The sequence below is a fragment of the Talpa occidentalis genome, unplaced genomic scaffold (genome assembly GCF_014898055.3).
Source record: "Talpa occidentalis isolate TD23 unplaced genomic scaffold, MPIMG_talOcc4v2.1 talOcc4.11, whole genome shotgun sequence".
Lineage (NCBI taxonomy): Eukaryota > Metazoa > Chordata > Mammalia > Eulipotyphla > Talpidae > Talpa > Talpa occidentalis.
In genome coordinates this window covers 44,473,830-44,491,905 of record NW_023601104.1, presented here as the reverse complement: position 1 = coordinate 44,491,905, position 18,076 = coordinate 44,473,830, and the positions used below count along the sequence as shown (strand labels likewise).

Here is an 18,076-nt window from a genome sequence, read left to right as displayed (position 1 = left end):
AGTCAAACAACTGCTCTTGATCACATGTACACACAAAAGTAGGATATCTCCTGCTGCAGAGATACTGGCTCAGGCATCTGCAGATTAAATGAACAGATTTGTTGCTGTATTTCAGTGTGCTAAATTGAATACAATTCACAATAGAAAATCTCAACATGCAAATGAAATCAGAAGAGCTTTTCTAATTTTCAAGAAGAGAATGAGAGAATCAATCTTTCAGTCATAAAAAAAAAATCTGCAGACCACTCATTAAGAGCTGATCACATTTTGGCACCAGCCAAACTAATTTAACTTATACCTACTCAGGCTGTCTTAGTTAGAAGGATTATGAACTAACCCTATTCAAACCTATCCCAAATTTGAAAGAAATATCACTTACAGGAGATAATCTCATGGGGTGGAATAAAACACCATGAACATCAAGAGAAAAACAACTAACATTCATTTTCTACTGGGAACTCAGCAGGGAAAGAATAAAAAAAAAAAAAAAAACCCAGAGTCAAGAGGTATTTGACATGGATCTGGTTCACAGTCTATCATATATCCTAAGGCCATATTTCCACAGCTCTGGCAAAATCCTTTATAGGAGAATGATTTGACATTTTAAGAGTTATCTTCCCAGTCTCTTCCACATAATTTTGTGACAAAATAACAAATTCAGGCCCCTGGAAAGAATATCAAGAAAGCAGTGGGTTTTGTATTCAGACAAACTAGACTTTCACTATAAGCTATTTAACTACAAACTATTCACTACATGAGTTACCTTGGAAAATCAGTTAACTTCTCTCAGTCTTACTTCTTTCTCTGGTTAAAAAAAGGAAAGAAAGAATACACTACTCAAGTAGAACTACTGAAGAAAAAGTACCCAGTAGATTTTTCTGGAAGATAATACACACTCAATTATTTATTGGTTCACTTATTTCACTGTGCTCAGACATGACTTCCACTCTTGGCTTTTCTATGCTATCAGCTGCTTCTCAAAAATTTGGAGTTCCTTCATATGATCTGGAGTTTAATTTATTTTCTATCTTACCCTAGGTTTTTACAAGTTTTGACTAATTACCCTATCATTTTAAAGTTCTCCAGATTTTGACTGCCTTCCACATATCCCTTAGATCTAGGGAGAAAAACACAGTTATCAATAGAATCAGCCAGCATGATCAGGATTTTGTATGAGGACTTGGAGCCTCTGTTAGGAACGGTAAAGAATTTTAAAGATAACTGGCCCCAAGTAAACATACTTTTGAGTCTCTGAATCACTGTCTCTCGAAATACTTTTTGCAGAATTCCTTGTGGCTATTAGGCTCCCACCTCTATTAAAAGAGGAGCTGTTTTCTAGAAACCACAAACTTAGAGAAAGAGCCCAAGAGAAAGGAATCAAGAAGTAGGTTGCTTAGACCTTCCCATTATTTTGGCCAAAGTAGTTCTCGTGAAACATATGAAGTGCAGCTTTGTTCTCCTGAGAGTTACACACATAAGCATTTCAAAACAGAATGAGTCATTATTGAGGGGGCGGAGCAACATGGCGGCAAGGAGACGCTGCGAGTAAGATCTCCCATTAAAAAAAGTGAATAGGGAGGAAAAGCGGCAGGTCCCAGTGAGAACTGGGACACGGAAGATAAACGGGTGACGCCAGCGAACTGCCCAAAGAAGAAACTGGCCATAAAAGAGGACTAGAAGGGAGGGAAGCGCAGAACCCTGCTCCCCTCCCCCGCCCACAGAGGCGGCACTCTCCGACCGGCAGAGAGGAGGAAACAACAAACCAAAACGGCCCACAAGAACAAACGACGCAGCAAGCGGGACTGTGAGTGGAAAGGAACTATTGCAGCCACCACACCCCGTGAACGGGAGCTGAGGCGAACCCTGCAGGATCCGCCGCGGCGGTGAGCGAACAGCTCCGGGCGCCATTAGAGAAGAACAAAGACCCCGGGAGACACGCACACAGCCCGGGCTGCCGGTAAGCCTGCGCGGGAAAGCGGCGCGCTCGGGGAGCTTGAAAAGCAAGTGCAGACCTGGATCGCGGCTGCCCAGGTCCCCGCGCCTGCAACCTAGGCTTGCGGGGAGACGACCTAGGCTTGCGGGGAGACGCACGGAGGTCCTCACTGAGGTGAAGGTCCCTCCCTGAGTGAGCAGGAACCAGGCGCCCAGGCACGGGAGCGGTGCAAAAGGCGCCATTCCCGTGCCACTGAACTGGGCTACAGCCCGCGTCCTGGAACTGAGGGCTTTGAACTGAGACCCGGGGCACGAAAATTCGGGGCGTGGTTTCTCCACGACGGTGGGGCACAAGGCAGACACAGCACCCCAAAGCTGTTGAGGTGTACCCTACCATTCCCGCTCTGTTCTCTGTCCCACGGGGTGGGGGGAGGCGAAAAACAGCCCCCCAAGGACAATAGGAGAGATCTCTGGCGCCACCTAGCGACCAGGAAAAAAAAAGTCACTAACACCCTATAAAACAGGACATTTCTTAAGACTGCTTGAAAAGGGCAGAAGGTTTCTGGAGGACCCAGTGGCCAGCCGGGAAGTTATTCCACGCCAGGCCCCTTCCGACCAGCAGTCTGAGCCCACAGAGGGAGCAGGCACCCACGTCTGGGGCAGACTGGGTGCGCAGAAGAGTGTGCCTGAAACCGGAGGCGCAGGGACTGCATCCCGCTTCGCCATTTGAGAACAGGGACATTTCTTCAGTAAAAACTGCCTAAAACCAGCAGAAAGCTCCCCCAGAAGACAGAGATGGCTCCTGGAAGAGCCAGAGGGGAGCGGAGAAGTTCACCCAAGATGTCAGTCAGTCCGAGCAACACAGTGTCCCAACGCATACGACAAATTAGAAAACAGACAGTAGGGAGTAGAAGAACCACACGCAACCTAAAAACTCCTCAGGAAAGAAGCACACCACAAAAAGAAAACCACTCCCCAGATTGCAACGACAGCAACTTGGAAGAACTTCTGAGCCTTCCAGAAAGAGAATTTAAAATTGCCATGATTAAAAAAGTGATAGATCAGAAGAAGGAAATTGAGTCCCTAAAGAGGGAAGTAAGAGAAATGCAGGAGATCAAAGAATTAATGGAGGAACTAAAGAACTCTGGGAAAAGCAATGAAAGCAGAATAGATGAAATGGAAGAACGAATAAGTAATCTTGAAGACACAGAAATAAAAAGAACCAAAACAGAAAAGGAAAGAGAAGTACGAAGGAAAAAGAATGAAGAAAGACTTCGGGAACTATCTGACTCCATGAGGAAAGGAAATATAAGAGTTATAGGAATTCCAGAAGGAGAGGAGAGAGATGTAGGAACAGAGAAAATATTCATGGATATAATTGAAGAGAACTTCCCAAATGAGAAGAAGGAGCTGAAAATTGATATACAAGAAGCAAGAAGAACACCAAACTTCCACGACGAAAGGAAAAACACAGCAAGACACATAATAGTAAAGCTCCCAAGAATCCAGGACAAGGAAAAAATAATGAAGCTGACAAGAGGGAAGAAACAGATAACATTCAAAGGAAAACCAATCAGGCTGACATCAGACTTCTCTGAAGAAACACTACGGGCAAGGAGAGAGTGGAGGGACATAGTCAACAGACTCCAAGAAAACAGATGCCAACCAAGAATACTCTATCCCGCAAAGCTCTCTTTCCTCCATGAAGAAAGAATATGGACCTTCCCAGACAAAGAGAAACTCCGGAATTTCATTGCGACTAAACCCCCACTCCAAAAAATACTACAAGGAATCCTAAAGCCAGAACCTCAGAGGGACGAATAACAACGAAAGAAGAGCAAAAAAAAAAAAAAAGTTATTAAAAGAATAAATAAATAAAATCAAAGGAAAGACAAACATAATGGCAAATACAGATGCTAACATATCAATATTAACTCTAAATGTAAATGGACTAAACTCTTCAATAAAAAGACACAGAGTTGCAGCCTGGATTAAGAAACAAAACCCAACCTTTTGCTGTCTCCAGGAAACACATTTAGCTACAAAAGATAAAAATAAGCTCAAAGTCAAAGGATGGAAAACAATCCTACAAGCAAATGGGCCAAAAAAGAAAGCAGGAACAGCTATACTTATATCAGATAAAACAGACTTCAAACTCAAAAAAATAAAAAGAGACCCCAATGGTCACTACATTATGATTAAGGGGACAATACTTCAAGAAGAAATAACACTCATTAACATATACTCACCAAACGAAAGAGCACCAAAATATATCAGACAACTGTTGTCCTCTCTGAAAACAGACATCAGAGAAAACACATATGTAGTGGGAGACTTCAACACACCACTATCAACAATGGATAGATCAACAAGACAAAAAATAAGTAAAGAAACTAAAGCTCTAAATAAGGACCTAGAGCATTTGGGCTTAACAGACATCTATAGAACACTAAACCCAAAAAATACGGAGTACACATTTTTCTCAAGCGCACACGGATCATTCTCCAGGATCGATCACATACTGGGGCACAAGACAAACATCAACAGATACACCAAGATTGAAATCATACCAACCATCTTTTCTGACCACGAAGGCATCAAACTAGAAATAAATCATAAAAAGAAGGCAAGGTACTATCCTACCTCATGGAGATTAAAAGCCACACTACTGGAAGACCACTGGACTAACGAGGAGATCAAAGAAGAAATTAAAAAATTCTTTGAATTGAATGACAAGGAGGACACCAATATTCTAAATGTATGGGATGCAGCAAAAGCAGTAATAAGAGGAAAATATATAGCAATAGAAGCTCACATCAAAAAACAAGAAAGAACTCAAAGAAACAACCTAATCTCGAAGCTCAAAGATCTAGAAAAAGAACAACAAAAAAACCCCAGAACCAGTAGAAGAAAAGAAATAATAAAACCAAAGCAGAAATAAATGAAATTGAAACTAAAAAACAATCCAAAAGATCAATGAAACCAAGAGCTGGTTCTTTGAAAAAATCAATAAAATAGACAAACCCCTAGCCAGGCTCACAAAGGAAAAAAGGGAGAAAGCACAAATACACAGAATCATAAATGAAAGAGGAGAAATCACAACGGACACAGCAGAAATCAAAAGAATAATCAGTAACTACTATGAACAGTTATATGGAAACAAGTTCAACAATCTAGAGGAGATGGACAAATTCCTACAACTCTACAATCACCCAAAGCTAGATAAAGAAGAAATAGAACACCTAAACAGACCAATTACAAGCAGCGAAATTGAAATGGTAATTAAAAACCTCCCCAAAAACAAAAGCCCAGGACCTGATGGATTTACAAATGAATTCTACCAAACATTCAGAGACGAATTAGTGCCTATCCTTCACAAACTCTTCCAAAAAATTGAGAAGGAAGGGACAATACCAAACACGTTCTATGAAGCCAATATTACACTAATACCAAAACCGAATAAGGACAACACAAAAAAGGAAAACTATAGGCCAATCTCCCTAATGAACACTGATGCAAAAATCCTCAATAAAATTTTAGCTATCAGAATCCAACAATGTATCCATTGTTGATAATTCAACAAGATAATTCAACAAGATAATTCACCACGACCAAGTTGGATTCATTCCAGGGGCACAAGGATGGTTTAACATCCGAAAATCAATCAACGTTATCCAACACATCAACAAAAAGAAATATAAAAACCATATGATAATATCAATAGATGCTGAGAAAGCTTTCGACAAAGTGCAACACCCATTCATGATAAAAGCCCTTGAAATTCTTGGGATACAAGGAACATACCTCAACATCATAAAGGCCATCTATGACAAGCCAACAGCCAGTATCATTCTCAATGGTGAAAAGCTGAAAGCAATTCCATTAAGATCTGGAACAAGACAAGGATGTCCACTCTCACCACTGCTTTTCAATATAATACTGGAAGTCCTAGCCAGAGCAATAAGACAAGAGAAAGACATCCAAGGAATCCAAATAGGAAAAGAAGAAGTCAAACTATCACTATTTGCAGATGATATGATAATATACATAGAGAACCCCAAAATCTCCACAGAAAAACTAATTCAACTCATCAATCAATTCAGTAAAGTGGCAGGATACAAAATCAACACGCAAAAGTCAGTAGCCTTCCTATACACAAACAATAAATCTGAAGAAGAAGAAATCAAAAAAACCACCCCTTTTATTATCGAAACAAAAAAAATCAAATATTTGGGAATAAATCTAACAAAAGAGGTAAAGGACCTATACAAAGAAAACTATAAAACACTGTTAAAAGAAATAGAAGAAGACACAAAGAAATGGAAAGACATCCCCTGCTCATGGATTGGAAGAATAAACATTATTAAAATGGCCATCCTACCAAAAGCAATATACAGATTCAATGCTATTCCAATCAAAATCTCAATGGCATTCTTCAAAGAAATAGAACAATTATTGATGAAATTCATATGGAATCACCAAAAACCCCGAATAGCCAAAGCTCTCCTGAAAAAAAAAGAAGGAAATGGAGGCATCACACTCCCAGACTTCAAACTATACTACAAAGCCATAATCATCAAAACTGCATGGTATTGGAACAAGAACAGACATACAGACCAATGGAATCGAATAGAAAATCCAGAAATAAACCCACAGATTTATGGTCAACTAATCTTTGACAAAGGAGCAAAGACTATGCATTGGAGCAAAGAAAGTTTGTTCAATAAATGGTGCTGGGAAAACTGGGTCGCTACATGCAAAAGAATGAAGCTTGACCACTACCTCACACCATACACAAAAATCAACTCAAAATGGATTAAAGAACTAGACATAAGACCTGAAACCATAAAATACATAGAAGGAAATATAGGCGAAACACTACGGGATTTGCACATCAAAGACATCTTTACAGACACATCACCCAAAGCAGTGATAGTGAAGAGAAAGATAAACAGCTGGGACTACATCAAATTAAAGAGCTTCTGCACAGCAAAAGAGACAATAACAAAAACAAAGAGAAACCCCACCAACTGGGAGAACATTTTTGCACCCAACACTAATGATAAAGGACTGATCACAAAAATCTGCGAAGAGCTGATAAGACTCAGCAACAACAAAGAAAATAATCCAGTCAAAAAATGGGCAGAAGAGCTAAAAAGAAACTTCTCTGAAGAGGAAATGCAAATGGCCAACAGACATATGAAAAAATGTTCAACATCACTTGTAATCAGGGAAATGCAAATCAAAACTACCATGAGATACCATCTCACACCATTGAGAATGGCACATATTAAAAAAACTAGCAACAACAAATGTTGGCGAGGATGTGGAGAAAAAGGAACTCTTGTACACTGTTGGTGGGAGTGCAAACTGGTCCAACCATTATGGAGAGCTGTGTGGAGATTTCTGGACCTACTAAACATAGAGCTTCCATATGATCCAGCAATTTCACTCCTAGGTATTTACCCAAAGGACACAGAAACATCAATTCCAAAGAGCACCTGCACTCCTATGTTTATAGCAGCACTGTTTACAATAGCTAAGCTTTGGAAACAACCCAAATGCCCAAAAATAGATGACTGGATCAAGAAGATGTGGTACATATATACCATGGAATATTACTCAGCATTCAAAAAAGATAAACACATGCAATTTGCAGCAACATGGATGGCGCTGGAAGGGATCATGCTCAGCGAAATAAGCCAAAAAGAAAAAGAAAAATACCGGATGGTCTCACTCATAGCAGGAATCTAGAAAACTTAAATAAGGGACCAGGAAAATGAATATAAGAAAGTGAAAATCAAAATCAACAAAAAACTATGAACCAGAGACACTTTTTGGGGGGGGGGGGGCGGGAGGGGAAGGATTGGGGTCAGAATGGGGCGTTTGCAATTGTATGGGGGAATATAAAAATAAAATTTAATATTTAAAAAAAAAAAAAAAAAATGAGTCATTATTTATTTTCCTTTTCATGAAACATTTTCTATGTTAAAATGAGTAAGGAGAATCTGCAACTGATAGGTTGGAGATTCAGAAATTCAAATTCTATACAAATACTATCCATAACACTTTCTGTACTTATGTAAATATAGGCCAGTTTTCATGAGTTACATACAAAACATTTTATAATATTATAAAATACAATTTTATTAATTTGCCATAAGTACAAAGATTTAGTACTTCATAAAAAGGTCTCCAAATATAAATGCAAAATATATAATCATATAATCTACTAGAACTCTCTTAGATCACTCGATCACACTAGTTTTGATGAAATTGGCATTCGATCAATTGATGAAGTCTAAAACAATATCCTCCAACATATCCATGTTCTAACACCTGGAATCTGTGACAAATACCTTATCTGCCTACAGGAACTTAGCAGGTATGATTAGGTTAGGCATCTTAGGGAGATTATTTTACATTAACCTTATAGAATCTAATTATCAGTGTCCATATTTGAGGGAGGGAAAAGTAGTTTACTACAGAAGGGGAGCAAGTGATAGTACAGTGTTCTGGCTTTGAAGACTGAGGAAGGGATCACAGGTCAAGGAATATACATGATGCATCTTGAGAAGCTGGAAAAGTTGAGGAAAAAGATTCACCCACATAGCCCTCCTAGAGAGTACAATCTGGCTGATACCTTAGTTTTGAGCAGGTGAAACCCTTTGAACTTATATTCTGCAGAACTATAAAAATAGTATGGTGGTGTTGTTTTAAGCCAAAAAATATGTGGTAATTTGTTATAGCATCCATAGGAAACGAATCCAATCAGAAATGTTTGAATAGAAATTTACTGAAGGTCAAATAATTTGGGGATGTTTACATGAGCACTAAAGCTCTTCCCGTTTTCTCCAAATTTAGTTAGGTGTTTCATGTGTAATGAGTTCCCACAGCATGACACATTTCCCTCTTATTGTATCCCTCACATACTCTGGAATGGGATAATTTGGTTGCTTCCCTTCTTCACAAAAGAGAAAATCCCCAAGAACAGGGTCCACATCTGCTTTGTTCATCTCTTGGAGTCAAGCACAGTGTTTGATATATAGTATTATCCAATAAATATTTCCTGAAAAAATGAATAAGTGAATGAGAAAATGAGTCAATAAATTATTTAAGAATGGTGTCAAGCAGAGAAAAACAAAATGAGACAAAGCAAGGAGAAAAGAGCATTACCTCAAATGTTTATCAAATTGCTAGCCAATGTAGGGAGCAAAATTCAACCAATTTGGGGGATTATTTCATGTTCTTCTTGGTCACCTTTGCTAACTTTTAGGAAAAAAGCACAAAAGGATAGCCAGAATGAAGTCAAAGTTCTGTGTAATTCATAAACAATCTTTAAATAATTATAAATGTAAGTATTTACAGGTAAGCACACTATATAACTAATTTGGATCTTTAAAGCAGTCTATTTAGCTTATTTATGATATATTCTAAATGTGTTATATTCCATTAGATGTAATATATACATTGTTGTTATATAATAACAATGTCTGAACAATAATCTCTGATAACAAATTACATATATAGTAATATTACAGTTTCACAGAAGCCAAGAATCAGTAGTTGAATTCAGGAAGGAAATTTTATCTTTAGAGTTCAAGACCCATATATGCTCCAAATGGTTCTGTTTTCTTTCTCTGCACAGGAATGACCATCAACATTCACTAAACCTTTATTCTCTTTAATAATCAAGATTTTTTTTTAAGTTACACTCATACATACACAAATGTGAAATTGTACTTTGTTTATACCTGGATAACCTGTAAGACTTTTTTGTCCAGTGACTTGCTTATTTCAAGTTTTTATACCACTCAGTTATAAAAGTTAGGTTTCTTTAGCTCTTAATCATTTTAATCTAATGTATGCAAAATCGTATACCAGTGAAAGTGTTAATTATTATTGTATGCATTTCAGTCATGGCAATCTAACAGATATGTACCTCCAAATATTAATGTATATCTTGGGATCTTTTGCATCTGTTAATCTGAAAGCAAAATTTGGGTCTAAAAATTTATTTTTTTATTTTTATTTGAATACTTTTTGTGCAGCTGTTCAAACTAGTATGCTAATATGAAAATCAAATATCATTTATTCAGAAGGGGAATTAACTTTTATAATAACACACATTTCAGAAATTCCCCATGTAGATAAATATTGTTTTTCCCCATATTTAGATTCCCTCTGCAAAGATTTGTTCTATGTCACTGAATTCTTCTTGTCTCTAGTTTGGGAGAAGTATATGAATATGCAAATAAACTGGAGCAGCAGAGTTATTCATTGCAAACTAATACTAATAGTAATGCCATTAGTATCTCACAAAGAACTTTCCAAAGTTAATATATACTAATATATAATATAGTAACATGTCAGAAAATAATCTTAATTCTAATGTTCATTTGTGTATTTACCACTATAAAATACATAAATTCTCACTTGTATATAACATATAAACATGCATTCTTCAGTATAATCAAAACTGAATTTGAAAATATCCAGTACATAATCCAACTTCAAACATTTTCAATATTCTATGAATAGCAATTAAGAAAATATAATAAAATACATTCTGAAAGGTCTCCAGTTATATATTAAAGAAGATCAATGGGTATTTTTCCCCTTTTATTTCACAAGTTTGCTCAATTTTTCCAATACCCCTAGGAAGGAAACAAACTTTATCCTAATGTATACTGTAAAAATTTTGTTTAAAGAACTGAGTTCGTATGTTTGAAACTATTTCAAATGTTTTAGACAAAGGTTTCATGACTCTGTAAAGTAGTCCTACTACCACATTTCCTTCACTGTGGATGTATATATTTTATATTTCAAATCTCTACATTTATACAAAAACATTCTGTGACTTGAAATTTTGTCTTTGTTCCTTTTTTATTAGTGCTATTAGTTATGGTATATGTAACAATGGATATCATCTTACATTGATGAAATGAAGAAAATTACTTGGCACATAAGATAGAACAAATAAATATTTAGTGTATCTTCATTATACCACACAGTATATGGAAAAATTAGGCATAAATTGATATTAAATATTAAGAAACCATAACCTAGCATTACATATTAAGAAACACATGCATTATATGATACATGCTCTTTGGGGAAGTGTAAGATTCCCTTACAAAGAGAAAGTAATAGCCTAGAAATATAAAAGACCTGTAAGGCAATATCTATCTATAACCAGTTCTTAAATTTGCAAACATGTTAATAAATTAGCAATGGAAAAAAACTATGTGGTATTTTCTTTTTGCTACCAAAAATATTTTGCAGATTAATACTGCATCACAGATATAAATATCATACAGCAAAATAGTGTGCTCCTCGGAGAAATGGTACTTATTTACAAAAGAAATACTATTTTCATAACATCAGTTAAGATGAAAAAAAGGTAAGCATGCATTGACTTGTGTCAAAAAGATTTCAGGGAATCATGGGAAGGTGGAATTTACCACAAATCTATGCCTAAGACTCTCTGCCACAGGGCCTCAATCCTGTTCTTAATGCATTCTTGTTATCAGAGATGGGTATTCTTACATTACTATCAGTCATTAACATCCTAGAATAAAGTAGCCTGAAAGATTGGCGTGGCTATTAACACATACATTTCTAAGGAACTATACATGTTTTGATTAGGAGCAAGAAAATGTGGCAAAATTGCAAAGGACATTCATATCACAGGCTGACTTAAGTCAATTAGATAAGCTAAGAAATAGCAATAAAGGATGGGTGATGAGAGACCTCCAGTTCACTAAGAGATATGGACACTAAGCTAAACTACAGAACTGCCATGATCAAGATCTGGCCCTGAAAAGGAGAGAAAAATCACATAATGGTAACCATGATTTAGTGATTATCTGATAGAATATTTATTGTGTTAAGTTCTTGCTTTTTGAGGTTTAAGAAAAAATCACCAAATTACTTTCTCACTCTAGTGAATCATGGAATAATGACCTGGATTATATTTCCATTAAGGTCACATCTCTATAGGAAGAAAAATGAGAAAAAAAAAATTTAACTCTGAAAGCTATAGTACTTAGGAAAGAAGAAAGTAGATATTACAAATAAAAAGAAACAATGAGCCAATTGGAGGCTTATGAGGACATTATTAAAAAACAATCATTCTAATTTTCAACAAGGAATCTATAAACATATTTGAGCTTTGTATGTGTGGCTCTGCCAGATTTTTGTGGTCTTCAGTCTCAGTCTGGCACCTCTAATGTTCACACAGACTGTTTCAAAATGAAATTTGCAAAACAAAGAAAGATCAAAGTAAATTTAAATATGTGGGTGAGCTGAAGGATCTGTATGTGGAAAAGATTTCCAAGATAGAAGCTATGATCTTTAAAAGACAACAACAAATCACCAATGGAACCCAAACAAAATGTCATTTAGGTCCAGAGGTTGAAGCATTTGTACAATTAGGCTTGGATTATGGACTTCTCAATTAATTTCTGACTTTCAGGTATTTTAAGGCCACAGTTTCTAATTCATTTCATGAAGAATACAACAGGGCAGAAAGTCAAATTTATGAAGGTCAAATGGGTGGAGCCTTAAAATTTATTTAATAAAGCCATATCTTATTCAAGAGGTTGAAACTAAGGCCTAGGGAGAAGAGACTTGCTAAAGATTACACAATTTCTCATGCTAAAGGAAAAAACAGATTCTACAGCTCCTCAAAACTGCCAAGACTTCTTTCCCTGTATCACCAAACTCCCCTTAAGGCACAACATAAAACAATGGAACATGAGGGACCAACTTACCATAAGTCATACTTGAGTTTTGGCAGCATCCTACTATTTCTTAAAGGCATAGCTATCTAAGTTACTAAAGACTGACAGTACTATTTCAGTGAAGTTTATTGTTCACATGAAACCATTACGAAGTATAGTAAGAGACAGAACAAATTTGATTTTGAAGTTGACTTTTTGTGCTTAGAGCATGTGATGAGGGAAAATGTTCTGACAGTTCAAGCTTACTCAAGCTTAATGACAGATCTAAATTGGAGCTTGGAGATAAAAGAAATTCTTTAGTGATGCCTCAGTTGTCATTGATTGCTATGAGCAATTTTAAAGCTATTCAAGATGAGAATTGCCAGCTTGGTTCTAAAAGGGGAGAAAGTGGTACACAAGATTAGAGGCTGGTACAAATGCTCTCTTGGTTTAAAAAGAGGACAGTTTTGTATCACATACATAGGTGACAATCGTGACTACATATAGACATTTATCAGCAGGAAATGACTCAATGGATGTTCAAAGTAGTGTAAGCACCAGCTGTGCTAAGGAAGATGAAAACGAAAGGCGATTTGCCTTATAAGGATCCACAGCAGTAAGATGGCTGAAAAAAATAATGAAAGCAGTTTCTGAAGCTGAGAGCTAATAAAAAAAATAATAAAAACTATCTTCATAAATTATAGGATATCTTCCTCCTACTTGCTGAAAATCTCTGAATTAAAAAGATATAGAGTCCATTTTGAGAAATTCAATTTCATCAAATGGAAAGTGAAAGCATCTCCAATTCTACATATACACTGAAGCCTTCATGCCCCATTTGCACTACTCGTATTGAATTCCATAATAAGTTTCTACCTATTGAGTCCAAATAAATGGCAGTTATCAAAATGTTCTATTTTTAATTGAACTTTAAAGTCATTTTCTGTCTATTACTTTATCCTTATAAAATATCCTATATTCTTGAGACTATTAATTAATATGTTTTCTCCTAAATAAGTTAATAGTATCATTCATTTAAAAATAGAAATGAGAGTAGAGAAATTAAGCAGTCACCAATATATTTTTCCACAGAAAAATTCTATCCATGGGTAGAAGAGATGGCCTGAGAAAAAAAATAAACCACCAATAGACACTCTCCTCTGGACCACTCTTAACTATCTCTCATTCCCTAAATAAACTGCATATTCACACTCTGTGCTTTTTAAATGAGGTTGTCCATCTATATGAAATACCTTTTGTCAGCATGCTTTACCTCATAAATATAATGAATCCTTCAAGCCCTAACTCCAGTATCACTTTAATGATCAGAAATCTGTCCTAGTGAAATAAATACTCCCACTCTGTATTTTTACAGCACATACTTCCAGCACAGCAGTATTACGTATCATTTGTTTACTTACCTATTTACTCCACCATAGGGTAGTGACTACCCTATAATATCTTATTCACCTCTGTATATGTTCCAGTATTTAACAAATTGACCAAATATAACAAGTACTAACCAAAATATTTGCTTAATAAACAGATGAAAATTGACCTTATATATTTCTTTGAACTATAATTTTCTTTCACTGAAAATTACCATAGCATATGAAATCTAGCTCCATATTACCCAGCCAGTGATTTTTCCTTTTACATATTTCACAAAAAAATTTCCTTTCTGATTCTAACATTGTATGTATGAGAGAAAATCATTTCAGTATGTCTGTTTCCCATTTAAGTATTTGTTAACAAAGGAAAATGCACAGCAATTGAATGAGTGTTTGTGCTATGAGGTAGATAACATTTGTCCCCTTATTTTGCAGTAATGTAGAGTAATTGACCAAAAAAGGGATTGATAAATATAGAAAGGAAAAGGTGCTATAGAAATTTCGGAATCCACCTCCCTTCAGAACACTGTGTGGGCTAGAAGGGGAGGAAAGACCTCACACAAGTGTCTTTGTATATACATACACATTCACATCTTGTTAGTCTCTGACCAACTCATCTGCATTGGTACAATCTCAGTTTCTCATTGTATCATGTTGCCTGCCAACACATATTTCTTCACACAATCCTTTTACAAGAAACAAAATATATATATATATATTGTTATTTGAGTGGACATGGGCATACAAATCAGATTTTCTTCATAAAATGAACTTACAAAAAATATACAAATTTCACAACAAAAACAAATATTTTAAATGTAATTATACCACTCCAGGGGAAATCTCATAGTCCACAAATGTTACAAGTTTACTAATAATATGCCCAAGCCCCAATACTCTGGATATTTACCCTTTTGTATCTTTCTTTTTTTACTAGAAATAATCCTACTGGCAAAATGCTGTCGTTTCCTATACCAAATCAAGAGCTGCATAGTCTTGCATAAAGTACTTTCTAAGAAAGATACTACATTATGTTCACTTTCTTAATTTGAAGTAATAAGGGGATAAGGGGAAAGTTCATTAAATTAAACTTCCATGTGTGTGTTTCTTCTCCATGAAGGTGTATGTGATGCTATTCTTGAGCCAGAGCAAATACAGTCTTGACTTTTTCAAGAATGTATATAATCAGTCTAAATGAGATAGTTGCACTTATTGTGCCCTATTTTTAGTTGAACAGTCATGAAAAGGATCTAACAAGATATTTGAAATTCTACCATGTTTTACTAGAAAAAGAGCATCATTTTTGTACCATTTGTTTACACTACAAAATTACTGAGAAGCAAAACAATATCCAAGATGACATTAGCACATTATCATTCACATTTTTGTAATATAAAATGTTTCTACTTTCAGTCATGCTCTGAAATTATTTCAAGAATGATACTGATGCTAGAGCAAAATAATAACAAAATTGATAAAGAGGGACTGCAGTGTCCATCTTGTAATAATAATACTGCCTTGTGGTTTTCTTGACGTAATAAAGTGGAATCTCATAGTACCCATCACTCCAGAAGAACTTTGGAAAAAGACAGCAATTCCTAAAAAATCACATAAAATTGAATAAATTAAAATAGAAGTGCTGACTTATTTTGAGGCCTAAAAGACACAATGCAGTCTACCGATTTGTTCCTAGGAAGAGACTTAAGCACTGTCTCCATACATCACTATTCATTAATACCAAAAGAGATTTTCTGATAAATGTATGACCACTACTTCCATTCCAGTCTGCATCCATGCCCGGCTCATCATACAATGGGCATTCAATTAAATGTTCATGGAATGATTAAATGATTTATTTGGGCTATGTGTTCTCCATTAGTCTGAATATTGTGGAACTGACTGTATTTTTACTCACTCTGAAGTAGATCCATCATCCAGAATGTCTGAGAGGTGCTACACTGGAACAGCGGCCATCAGGGCTTTGGGGACAGTGATGAGGCTCCACTGTGGGGTATGAAGACCACGCAAGTCCAAGGCTTCAGGTCAAAATGGTCCATAATATCAACTCCAGAGGGGGCTGGGTCCAGGAGGCTGGTAGGGCTTTCACAAGAAGGCTGAAGAGTATCAATACTTGGGAGAGAAGACTAAAGAAGAACTGGCAGCCTTGAGGGAACACCATGAAGATGAGATTACTCATCATAAGGACACTGAGTGTCTGCAGAAAGAAATTGAACATCATAAGCAGAGGATCAAGAAACCAAAGCATCATGAAGATGATTAAGTGCACACAGTTTGTCATAGAATGACTACATATCATTGCCCTCTTCTATGCAGAAGTTGTGGATTAATTGATATGTATCTGTGTGCTGCCAACAGATTTAAATAAATTGTCATCGGTGAAAAAAAATCCAGAAAGTAAAGAAGTCTGGGTTTGAAATTTTAATCCATCAAAATAGTCTTTTAACATTCCTTTAACTTTGAAACATAATAATTATATTATCAATCTTTGTTTCACTAATACTGCTGAAATGAGGTTTTATTTTTTAAAACAGTAAGACATTGTTGATTTATAGAGAACTCATTTTTTATTCTCTTCCTTTGCCTTTGGTAACTAAGAAACAGAGATCATTTAATTACACACATATATGAAAATAATTTATTTGCTCTTATAATAGGTATATATTCCTTGTTTTTTAATCTAATCATTCAGGTAAATAATACAATCTCATGTTTCCCTCTAAAGCATGAATCCAGGATTTTCATATGAAAAAGAGAAAATCACATTCTATCATGTCAGAGAACACACATTATCTTTGAGATTCTTAAAGTTTAGCATAACTGAAAGCTATCTGATTACTATGGTTTCAATGACCAAGCCTATACAGCCTTCAACTTTCCAAACAGTAATGTACTGCTTTTTAAATGTAAAATAAATTAATGATTAAGGATGATAAATAGAGCAGGGCCTTATCAAACCTAGAAAAATTGGACTGATAACTGTAACCAAATGATAATATGATATCAAATTAGATTTTTAATTAAATGACATTTAATTTCTAGTTCATATAACAGGTAGTACTTAAAATTCAAAGATATGGGATGATACAACTGAGGAGACAGTTCTGGGCAAAAGAAAGCACTGTAAATAACAATTAGCAAGATGCTTCTGTGATTTTTTTTTGTATAGTAAACTTAGAATTTTCACTATATTCTGGAAGCATTCTATAAAGTGTACAGTTAAAAAATGTTCTCTTTCAAGAGATCCTGAAAGAGAAGCTGAAATTATAATCTCTTACTTGGTCATTTGTTTTGGTTGTTTTTGCTAGTGTTTCTGCCCCCTTTTTGCATTAATATATAATAGCTTTGAAACTCTCATCACAAACTCGGGGTGAAAAATATGTAACTTTATTTTCCACAGCTCAATACCTTCTATATGGGCTTTTTCCACCTGGGGTTTCTTGTCTATTCGGAGTTTTCAAGTTATTTTATGGTTTCCTCTCAATTCAGGGCCTCAATACTATCCAATGGTTTTAGTTGACATTCTGTGAAATTTAGAGAAACAGAAATCTCAGGGATATGGGTGGGGTGTCTAATCCTAGCCTAATCCTAGTCTAATCCTTGTTATGTATACACTAAGATACTCATTCCCTATGAGTCAGCAATAGATGTGTTGGTTAAAATGAAGGCAAGTGGCTTAAACTCTCTGTATTTCAGTTTCCTCTTCAGTAAGATGGACATAATAAAATGTAGCCTACATAACTGTACTGTTGCGATAGTCAATATCTGGAAAGTAAAGGATAAATGTAAGCTATTGATAGTTATTATCCCATCCTGTAATAAATCTTTAATCCATACAATTTGCTGACTGGTCCCTATTTCTGATCCCACTTGTTCAAGCCACTGATACATACATACATACATACATACATACATACATACATACATACACCTCCCGCATTTCAAACACATGACCTCTTGTGCTTTCTCTAAGCTTTGTTGGTATCCTTCTTGGAAAGACAGAAAACATTT

General features: G+C 35.7%; 1 long non-coding RNA gene across 3 annotated transcripts in view; it reads right to left on the bottom strand.

Annotated features, from left to right (window-relative positions):
* LOC119238980 (uncharacterized) overlaps positions 1–18,076 on the bottom strand; it is a 511,870-nt gene that overhangs the window by 368,485 nt on the left and 125,309 nt on the right. For all 3 annotated transcript variants that reach the window (XR_008549721.1, XR_008549720.1, XR_005123719.2), the window contains one exon: positions 15,963–16,262. This is a non-coding gene — a long non-coding RNA (uncharacterized LOC119238980). The remainder of the gene's footprint in view (positions 1–15,962; positions 16,263–18,076) is intronic.